We start from the raw sequence: 9,669 nt of genomic DNA, 5'->3' as shown, positions 1-9,669 counted from the left end.
TGTATGACCTTTTCAATATATTTTTGGATCTGATTTGCTAATATTTTGTGGAGGATTTTAGCATCTATGTTCATCAGGGATATTGGCCTGTAATTCTCTTTTTTTTGAAGTGTCTTTATCTGGTTTTGGAATGAGGATAATGTTGGCCTCATTAAAGGAGCTTGGAAGTGTTTTTTCCTCTTGGATTTTTTAGAATCATTTGAGGAGGATATTGTGTTAGTTGTTCTTTTAAGGTTTGATAAAACTCCCCTGTGAAGCTGTCCAGATGCAGGCTTTTATTTGCTGGGGCTTTTTTGATTACTGCCCTCATTTCTTTCTTTCTTTTTTTTTTTTAATATATTTTATTGATTTTTTACAGAGAGGAGGGGAAAGGGATAGAGATTTAGAAACAATGATAAGCTGCCTCTTGCATGCCCCCCACTGGGGATGTGCCTGCAACCAAGGTACATGCCCTTGACCGGAATCGAACCTAGGACCCTTGAGTCCACAGGCTGACGCTCTATCCGCTGAGCCAAACCGGTTAGGGCTACTGCCTTCATTTCATTAGTTTTACTGGCCTATTCAGGTTTTCTGATTCCTCCTGATTCAGTTTTAGAAGAATGTATTTTTCTAGGAATTTGTCCATTTTGTCCATATTGTCCAGCTTGTTGGCATATACTTGTTCATAGTATTTTCTTACAACCTTTTGTGTTTCTGTGGTGTCAGTTGTTACTTCTCCATTTTAGTTTCTGACTTTATTTATTTGGGTCCTCTCTCTTTGTTTCTTGATGAGCCTGGCTAATGGTTCATCAATCTTGTTTATCTTTTCAAAGAACCAGCTCGGTTTCATTGCATTTTGTATTGTTTTTTTAGTCTCTATGTCATTTATTTCTGCTCTAATCTTTATTATCTTCTTTCTTCTACTTACTCTGGGCTTTTCTTGTTGTTCTCTTTGTAATTCTTTAAGTTGTAGGGTTAAGTAGTTTATTGTTAATTTTCCTTGTTGTGTTTTTTGAGGTATGCCTGTAGTGCTATGAACTTCCCTCTCAGGACTGCTTTTGCTGTGTCCCAGAGATTTGGGGTTGTTGTGTGTTCATTTTCATTTGTTTCCAGGAAGTTTAATTGGTTTTTTTTAGACATTAAAAAATAATACATACTTTTTTAATCTCAGAGAGGAAGGGAGAGGGAGAGAGAGATAGAAACATCAACGATGAGAGAGAATTATTGACCGGCTACTTCCTGCACACCCCCCACTGAGCTCAAGCCCTCAACCCATGCATGTGACTGGGAAACGAACTGCAACCTCCTGGCTCATAGGTCAATGCTCAGCCACTGAGCCACACGGCCGGGCCCGTCTTAATGTTTTTTAAGCGTACAGTTCAATAGTGTTAAGTGCATTCACATTGTGCATCCCATTTCCAGAACTGGTTGTCTTGCAAAACTTAACTTCTGCAAGTTACCCATTAAACAACAAGTTAGAATCTACATTTTTAAAGGAAGCAAGATTTAGAAAGATAGACGGGAGAAGTAACTATGAACAGGTATGGGCACATGCTAATGGCAGGCGAATTGGATACTTGTGATGGAAGAAGTAATAGAAGAGAGCAGAAAAGTATGTTGAAGTCAGACTGTGGACTGTCCTAGATATTAGGCTCAGGAATTTGGCCTTCATTTCACAGGTATTGGGATCTCTGAACAGCTTTGAACAGGATAAAGAAAGCCTGGCCTGTTATGCACTCTCTTTTTTTTCTTTTCTAAGTTAAGTGTTTTTATATATATATATTTTAAAATTTTTATCATTGAAAGTATTACATAGCTACTCCCTCCCCTGCCCCCCCATTAACCTCTTCCAGCCACTCCCATCCCTGCAGCCCCCTGTTGTACACTCTTTTGACTGGTTTCCTGCCCCACTTGGTGCTTCACATTGCTTCCTGCATGCTACAGTCATTGACTTTCCTACAGCAGTCCTTTCATCACCAAATAGAGTACATACATCATGGCAAATCTTAATAAATATTTGCTCTTTGCTTTAGGAAAATCAACTGAAATGATTGCGAGGTAGACTAGATAAGGGGAAAAGAGACGGAGGAAATTCAGTAGTTCCCCCTGTCCATGGTTTGGCTCTCAGTGGTTTGTTACTCACGGTTAACCATAGTACCAAAGTATTAAATGGAAATTTCCACCTTACTTCCTCCCATCATGTTGGCATGTATCATCTTATCAGAAGTAGGGAGAGTACAGTGCAATAGGGTATTTTTAGAAAGACCACATTTACATAAAATTTATTACTGTATCTATATATATAAGAGCCTAAGCGACCATTAGGACTGGATGACTGGCCAGTAGCTATGACACACTCAATGCAGGAGCTGCCCCCTGGTGGTCAGTGTGCTCTCACAGCCAACCTCCCGTAGTCCCTCCCCAACCCGCTGACTAGCCCTGATCGGCCCTGATCGCAGGCCAGGCCAGGGACCCCCTACCTGTGCACGAATTTGTGCACCAGGCCTCTAGTATTGTTATAATTTTCTGCTTTATTATTGGTTATTGTTAATCTCTTACTGTGCCTGATTTGTAAATTAACCTTTGTCATAGATGTGTATGTACAGGAAAAGGTTTGGTGTTCCCCACAGTTTCAGGCATCCACTGGGGTATTAATCATCTCCCCTGCAGATAAGGGGGGACAGTTGTACACATGGACTGGGGTTCTGTGTGGTCACCATCTCTGCCAAGTCATTGACAGCCTGTTGACAGACATCTTGTTCTGACTAAGGTGAAAGGAGTTGATAAGTTATATAGGTAAAACATGAGTATATTATACAGTGAATGTTCCCTCTGGTATATCATACCTACCTTGTTAATTGCAATATTATGTAAAAATACAAATTTTTTCTATCTTTAAAAATTAAAAAAATATATATGTTTTTATTGGGAGAAGAAGGGAGAGGGAGAGAGAGATAGAAATATCTGCCCCCTACTGGGTATCAAGCCTGAAGCCCTGGGCATGTGCCCAACTGGGAATTGAACTGTGACCTCCTAGTTCATGGGTCGATGCTCAACCAACTGGGCCACTCCAGCCAGGGCAATTTTGTGTATCTTTTAAAAAACATAAATGACATCACTTTACACCTTTTGTTCTCACAACTTGCATTTTTGTTTAGAAACCTCAGTAGATATATCCTTATTATTAGCTGTTACATAGAATTGCATAGTATGGGTATAATTCATTAAATCTTTTTTTTTTTCATGGAAATTGGGGTTTCTAGTTTTTGCTTTACAATGAGTGTTAATGATGAACATTATTTTCCATGCCTCTTTACACATGTATTCTTTGAGGATATAGAAGTGAAATTATTGGATTGAAGATATGCATACTTTAAGTATTAAAAATATTGCTAAGTTGCCCTTGAAGTATATGCTAGCCTCTAAAATATCCATCTGCCCTGCACATAGCAGAGTGCCCTCACTATCACCTGATGTTATTAGTCTTTTTTTTTTTTCTTTAAAAATAATTTATTCATTTTCCGATCACAAGGTACAGGACCGTGCAAGTGCGATGCCTGAGACGCTGTGGCTGCCGTCCTGTCTGTGCATCTGTAAATCCCTCTGTGCAACACCAGGTCCATCCTGCCCCCAGCAGTTGCTGCATCCTAACAGCTGCAGTCTAGTATCGTGTGGGAAGTTTAAAGAGTTCTCCAGCTTGTAAATGCTGAAAGGGAGCTAGCTGTTCCAGGTGCTCATTTCCTAAAACTCTGAGTAAATCATATCCAACTGACAGGGCCATGTGAAGCTTTTAAAAGGCCTTTCTTTAAACATCAGTGACTAAGGCCCCTCCCGTGTCCCCAGCCTTCTAAGGCCCAAGGCAAGGTGCCTGTGGCCCCGGAACAGCCCCTGGGCTTCCCCACATCCTAGGGGGCGATGGAGGAAGGGCAGGCCAGGCCAAGCGTGAGGAATAACAGTCAGTGTTACTGGGCGCAGACCAGGAGTCCATGGGCCTGGAGGACCGCTGTGAATTTGTCAGTTTTCTTCTTGTTCTTTTCGGCCTGTTTCCGGGGCCTCAGGAGCCGCTTTCTCTTGCGGTGATGGGCCTTGGCCTTCTCCTTCCTCTTCTCCTCCAGAGGGGCTGTCCGGCCTGGTATTCCAGCCACCCTCGTAGCCAGGCGCCCCGGCAGGCAGACTCCCGGCAGGCTTCAGACGCACGCCTTGAGGGCGGCGGGAACCCCATTCGCTTTCCTTGTCGTAGGGCGGGGGACCCTGTCAGACACCTGGAGGCGTCCGAGGCGGCCTGGCCGCTGGTCTGGTGGGGCCACGTGCCTCGCTCGGCCGCCAGAAGATGCGGCTGCGGGCTCGGGTGTGCTAAGGGCCACGGGATGGGTTGGTGTTTATCTGTTTGCAGAGGAAGGCCAGGAACTTCAACTTGTTTCTGTAGAAATTGCCAGAAATGTGATGCCCTCACAGGGCACAACCGCCACCTTTTCGCCCAGCGGGACCTGCGTGGCCACGATGGCCGCCAGGCGGCCCAGGAGATGGCCTCGGCCATCGAGCACCAGGCCCTGCCCTCCGCCATCTTCGGCAGCCGCCTGGGCTATTAGTCTTTTTAATTGTGACCAGTCTGTTGGGCAAAACGTTTCATTTTTTAAGTATCCATTTTCCAGATTACCTGTGAGATTGAGCATTTTTTAATGCCTATTGGCCATTTTAATTTCCTGTTCTGTCAGTTGCTTGATCATGTCCTTTTCCCATTTTTCTTTGGGGCTGTTTTTAATCTGAATCTGCCAGTTAAAAAATATTAGTAAAACATCAATGAGAATCATTGATTGGTGCCTCCTGCAGGCCCCCTACTGGGGATCTAACTTGCAATCCTGGTTCATGGGTTGATGCTGAGCCATTGAGCCACACCGGGCAAGAATAGACTTTTTATTTCCAGTACTCCCCTGAGGAAATGTTTTTGAGAGAGAGAAAGAGAGAGAGAGAGGGAAACACCAATGTGAGAGAGAAATATGGATCGGTTGCCATATGTGCGGTGACTGGACACCAAACCCACAACCTAGGTATGTGCCTTAACTGGGAATTGAGCCTTCAACCTTTTGGTATATGGGACAACCTTCCAACCAACTGAGCTACCTGGCCAAGGCTAGACTTCTTTATTTTTATTTATTGATTTGAGAGAGAAATGTTGATTTGTTGTTCTACTTATTTATGCATTCATGTGCCCTGACTGGGGATTGAACCCATAACCTTATGTTTCGGGACGATGCCCTAACCAACTGAGCTACAAGCCCAGGGCTGAGAATAGGTTTTTTATGAAACTGAACTTTATCATCTAGGAAAGCGGCATGTCTCACCACTTTGATTTGTTCTTTTATGCTCTTCACGTAAGTTTCATGCTATTTTCCATGTAGAAGCAGTTTAAATGGCGCATTGTGTGTTGGCTTTATTTCTGGCTAGCTTTTCTTTGTTGCTTTTATGAATGGAATCTTCTCTCACAATTGGCAGTTGGTATTGCTGATGGAGAGGAATTCTGTTGTGCCTGGTGGGTTAAACTTATCCAGCCACTTGTTGAATTTCCAGTGACTTTCTAAGCAATTCTGTTGAAAGTGTCCCTTGGCAGTGAGGCCGCTAGCAGTTGGAACAGCTAATGGGCGCCTGAGTGGAACCTGTCCTAGCTTGAGCCTCCTTGGCCATCCTTAGAGGTTGGTATTTTCCCAGTTGTTTCAGGGGAAGCCAAGGTTTTTACCAGCCAGGACGACTTGGAATCAGACGCCATCCATAGCAGCCTGGCACGTTTGGAGCGAGCTCTCAGCTGGAGAGCACGCGGCTGGCGGCCACCCTCACAGAGCACCTTCCCTTCCTTTTGGTCCCTCGGCCCGGACCTGCCTCACTTCCTGTTCCTGCCATGCCCTCTCCAGGGATGTAAGGGGGTTTGCTACGACTTTGTTTCTACTTTCTGATTTCATAAAGGGAGGGAACAATTCTGAAGCTGCAAGAACTTCCCAAGGTCGCATTCCGCTAGCTGTCGTTAGTGGAAATCCCGCCCTGGGGCCCTCAGAGCCTTTCCTGAAATCACCTCCATTTCTCTAAAGCGCACGGCACTAGGACCAGTGCTTGCTTTTGTGGCTGATGACAAGCTCACGGAGGATCTGTCATCCCCTGCACCTCCTGGTCTCTGAGGTGGGTGTGGGTTCCTGGAGCGCACGCTTGTTTCCTGGGGTTTCCCAAAGCAGCAGGAGAAATAAAACTGAATTCTGAGCTCGTAGGCTCTGATTAACTCCTTAAAGATACTAGGATTCTTTCCCGTACCTCTTGCCTCTTCCAAACTCCGCAGACCTTGCTCCAAGGCTCACCTAATGAGACCAGGTGTCTTCAGCTTCTAATTACTGTTGACTTCACTTCCATGTGGATTTTCCTTTTAAGAATATCAGCTTGGGACGGGAGCCCAGCGTGGGAGGAAGAGTGAGAAGAGTCGGCCTTGACCAAGACTTAACACCGGCCAAGCTATGTTTTCATTCCCCAACTTCTTGTGGTCCAAGGAAATAAACTGCATCCTGCTCAGCCTGTCTCCGTAAGGTTTAACTGCTTCGCTGTTCACAGAATCCACTGAGTCACCTGCTCTCTGCGCCAGCTAACCTCGCTGCTGCTCCTCGCTGACCAGCTCGCCTGGTGTCCCCCGGTGAGATGTGCTGCTTCCAGGGGAGGCTCAAGATGATCCACTGATACGTAGGAAGAAACTGTTAGCGTTTCTGTTTGTCCTTTAACATTTTATTTTTTGTGTATGCTTTATAATGTGTGTGTGAGCATTTAGGACAGCTGTATTATTGAAAAATCAAAATCAGGAGATTCTTGCTCTGGCCTTTTGATTCTGTTTTCCCCGGTGGGTGCTGCCATCAAACATCTGCCCGTGCACCTTTGTACTGAGGATAGATGCGTGCACGCAGAATTGCAGAGTCAAGGGTTATGTGCTGTTCGTTCTTTTTGACACAGTGATTTCCAGAAGATTCGCCATCTTATGTTTCCTCCATTAGTATAGCATATATGTGTCCATTCCCTCACCTGGAGAATTATTTTTATAGAAGTCTTTGCAAATTAGATGAGTGAAAATGGCATTTTCATTTAATTTGTGTTTCTTTAATTGGCAGTGTGGTTTGTTTTCACACTGAGTGAGCGTGTGTGTGTGAAGAGAGAGAGGGAGGGGAGAGACCTCTGCAGTCTTCCGTTTCCTCACCGCCGAGGTCCTCAGGACACCTCTCTCACTCTAGTTCTGTCACCACCTTCATTTTTCTTTAATTTGCATGCCCTGGTTGCTATAGAAGTTAAATAGTTCTTGGTACTTATTGGCCATTTGGATTTCCTCTTTTGTGAATTTTCATCCTTAATCCATTTTTCTTTGGGGATGTTTTCTTATCAATCTTTATATACAGTATTAGGGATATTACATCTATAATATCTGTTGCAACACTTAGAAAACTTGTGACATATTTGTCTCTTTTTAAAAAAATATATTTTATTGATTTTTTACAGAGAGGGAGAGGGATAGAAAGAATCATTGATGAGAGAGAAACATCCATCAGCTGCCTCCTACACATCTACCGGGGATGAGCCTGCAACCAAGGTACATGCCCTTGACCGGAATCGAACCCGGGACCTTTCAGTCCGCAGGTCGACGCTCTATCCACTGAGCCAAACCGGTTAGGGCTCGTCTCTTTCTTTATATCTTACGGGTTTCTAGCCTGGCTTGGTAAGGTCTGCCCCACTCCAAAGTACATATGCTTTTAGTTTCCCATATTTCTTTTTTTTTTTTTTGTAAATATATTTTATTGATTTTTTACAGAGAGGAAGGGAGAGAGAGAGTTAGAAACATCGATGAGAGAGAAACATCGATCAGCTGCCTCCTGCACATCTCCCACTGGGGATGTGCCCGCAACCCAGGCACATGCCCTTGACGAGAATCGAACCCGGGACCTTTCAGTCCGCAGGCCGACGCTCTATCCACTGAGCCAAACCGGTTTCGGCGTAGTTTCCCATATTTCTTAATGATATATATTTTTAAATGTTTACTGTTTCTATTTATTTATTCATGTTTGTTAATTCTCACTGGAGGATATTTTTCCCATTGATTTTTTTTTTAGAGAGAGTTGAAGGGAGGGAATGAGGGAGAAAAAGAAAGAGAGAGAAACATCAATGTGAGAGAGACACATTGATTGGTTGCCTCCTGATGGGCCTGGGATCAAACTTGAAACCCAGGTACATGCCCTTGACTTTGAATTGAACCTGCAATTCTTCAGTCCTCAGGCCAATGCTCTAACCACTTAGCAACACTGGCCAGAGCTACTTATTGATTTTGGAGAAGGGGGAGGGGGAAGAAGGGAAGGGGGAGAAGGAGGAGGAGGAAGGAAGAAGAAGAAGAGGAGGAGGAGGAGGAGGGAGAAACATCTTATTATTACACTTGCTGATGGATTAATTGGTTGCTTCTTGGATGTACCCTGACCAGAGATTGAACCTGCAACTTTGGCGTATCGGGCCGACTCTCTAACAAACTGAGCTACCTGGCGAAGGTCAATAATATTTTACTTGTTTTGGTTTTTACAGGTAAATCTATAATTCATTTAGAATCATTTTTGTATTTGGTATAAGGTAGAAACTCTGATTTCTTCCAATTTCCTGACCAACCCTTCTGAAACCATTTATTAAAGACTTTCCTCAGTGAATTAAAATGCCATGGTTACCATACACTTCTCAGGTAATTTGGATCTGTTTCTGTATTTTCTCTTCTGTTCAACATCTGTTTATTTCTGTGCCTTTATCTTACTGTTTTGATCGCAAGGGCTTTATGTTTTAATATATATAGAAAGGCAGCTCTCGCAGGTCTCACATCTCTGTCCTTTTAAAAAAACATTTCCATTGATTTTTAGGGAGAGAGGAATAGGGGAGAGAGAGAGAAACATCGATGTGAGAGTGGAACACTGATTGGCTCTTCCTGCGTGCTCCCCACTGGGGATCTAGCCTGCAACCCAGGCATGTCCCCTGACCAGGAATCAAACTGGTGACCTCCCAGTGCATAGGACAGCGCCCAGCCAACTGAGCCACACTGGCCAGGGCACATCTCTCCTCTTTAATATTTCTGTTTTGGCTATTTTTGGACATTTCCTTTTCTAATATATTTTTAAGATAATTTATGTAGGTTCAAAGATAATACTCCATTGAAATTCTGCCTATAATTACATTAAATCTGTATATTAACTTTGTAAGCATCAGAATGAGTATATATATATCATGTAGCCCTGACCAGTTTGGCTCAGTGGCTAGAGCGTCAACCTGTGGACTGAAGAGCCCCAGGTTCGATTCCGGTCAAGGGCATGTACCTTGGTTGCGGGCACATCCCCAGTGGGGGGTGTGCAGGAGGCAGCTGATGGATGTTTCTCTCTCATGGATGTTTCTAACTCTCTATCCCTCTCCCTTCCTCTCTGTAAAAAATCAATAAAATATACTTTAAAAAATATAGCATGTAAATATATGACTATAAATTAGAATATATATATGCCGAAACCGGTTTGGCTCAGTGGATAGCGCGTCGGCTTGCGGACTGAAAGGTCCCAGGTTCGATTCCGGTCAAGGGCATGTACCTGGGTTGCGGGCACATCCCCAGTAGGAGATGTGCAGGAGGCAGCTGATCGATGTTTCTCTCTCATCGATGTT

At 44.0% G+C, this 9,669-nt stretch overlaps 1 pseudogene across 1 annotated transcript; it reads right to left on the bottom strand.

Annotated features, from left to right (window-relative positions):
• Positions 1-3,941: 3,941 nt before the first annotated feature.
• Positions 3,942-4,652, bottom strand: LOC308532587 (large ribosomal subunit protein uL13-like; annotated as a pseudogene). The gene has a single exon. The product of its transcript is annotated as a large ribosomal subunit protein uL13-like (transcript).
• Positions 4,653-9,669: the final 5,017 nt, after the last annotated feature.

This window comes from Myotis nattereri (assembly GCF_964212035.1).
Source record: "Myotis nattereri genome assembly, chromosome: 16".
Classification (NCBI taxonomy): domain Eukaryota; kingdom Metazoa; phylum Chordata; class Mammalia; order Chiroptera; family Vespertilionidae; genus Myotis; species Myotis nattereri.
The sequence above is the reverse complement of the archived record's forward strand: the minus strand, read 5'-3'. Positions and strand labels throughout refer to the sequence as shown.